At 42.3% G+C, this 1,077-nt stretch overlaps 1 protein-coding gene and 1 long non-coding RNA gene across 8 annotated transcripts in view; one reads left to right on the forward strand and one right to left on the reverse strand.

Annotated features, from left to right (window-relative positions):
- LOC107200046 overlaps nucleotides 1-1,077 on the reverse strand; it is a 21,158-nt gene that overhangs the window by 11,320 nt on the left and 8,761 nt on the right. For 2 of the 4 annotated variants that reach the window (XR_004500521.1, XR_004500526.1), the window contains one exon: nucleotides 8-119. The exons of the other annotated variants lie outside the window; for them this stretch is intronic. This is a non-coding gene — a long non-coding RNA (uncharacterized LOC107200046). Of the gene's footprint in view, nucleotides 1-7; nucleotides 120-1,077 lie in introns of those variants that run through there. 4 annotated transcript variants of the gene reach the window in all.
- EPC1 (enhancer of polycomb homolog 1) overlaps nucleotides 1-1,077 on the forward strand; it is a 66,659-nt gene that overhangs the window by 597 nt on the left and 64,985 nt on the right. For 3 of the 4 annotated variants that reach the window (XM_015617982.3, XM_015617985.3, XM_015617984.2), the window contains exon 2: nucleotides 248-351. The gene's annotated coding sequence lies outside the window, so the exon portion shown is untranslated. Of the gene's footprint in view, nucleotides 1-179; nucleotides 352-1,077 lie in introns of those variants that run through there. The other variant, XM_015617983.3, reaches the window with a different exon arrangement.

A 1,077-nucleotide genomic window follows, 5' to 3' on the forward strand; every position in this document is an offset into this window, starting at 1 on the left:
ACGCCGGCCCCGGCAAAGTTGTGACCCCGGCGGCACCGGGTCCCCCGCCCCGGCTGCGGCCGCCCGCCGGCATCGCCCGCCGACCCTCGGGAAGCCGCCTCCTTCCTCGCCCTGAGATCCTGGCGGGGTGATGGGGAGGGGAAGGAAAGCAGAGAGAGAGGAAGGAAAAAAAAAAAAAAAAAAAAAAAAAAAAAAGAAAGAAAAGAAAAGAAAAGTCTCACTTTCTGCATTTGCGAAATATTTTAAGGATGTTCGGGAAGCCCTTTGCAGCATGGAGGTGGCTGGTTGTAGGAGAGCGAGTATGCAGTCCATATTGTTACAGCCCTTTTGCAAGGGCTGCCTTCTTCGAAGGTAAGTTTGTGATTTTAACCAAAAATATTATTTTCTGCCGGTTTTTGGCATGTATTAGTGCTGTGGAGGATTTTCGTTGTGTTGATGAACAAAACGTAGTCTTGTATTTTTCATAGCTTTGATCTCATGTGAATCCCACCCAACGGTGTCTCCTTAATAGCGACAATTACTGAAGTCAGTTTTGTTTCCTCTTTAAAATTTTATACACGCGAAGATTAAAAACAATTTAACTTCAATTTAGGAGTATAAAAACTCAAATATTTTCCAGATGGACTTGGGGTTTTTTTTTGGTTCTGGCTTTTTGTTGGGGCGGGGGGGCAGGGGGGAATTCTTTACCGAGTAATAAACGGATCCAGGACCAAATATGTGATTGTCTATATAAATATAATGCAGCTCTCGTGTATAAAGAAGCATATTATGTTGCTGCTGTATGGTGTGATGGTAGCTAAAAGAGTTTACAATGCCATTTGTGATGGCTCTTGATGGATTACTTTGGTCTAAAGTAAGGGGGAAAACTGCCCTTGGTATGGTGAAGGTGGAGATGGACATAAGAGGGTTCATATTAAGTTATGTCTCTCACTAAACAGTGACCTTTTTATTTACAAATTCCAGCTCTTGTGATAATTAGCTTAAAGCATTAGTTATATAAAGGTTCTTATTTCCCCACACTTCACTTAGATGTCTTGGTGTTGGATTTGTTGTTTTGTTGTTTTGGGGGTTTTTTTT

The sequence above is a fragment of the Parus major genome, chromosome 2 (genome assembly GCF_001522545.3).
Source record: "Parus major isolate Abel chromosome 2, Parus_major1.1, whole genome shotgun sequence".
Lineage (NCBI taxonomy): Eukaryota > Metazoa > Chordata > Aves > Passeriformes > Paridae > Parus > Parus major.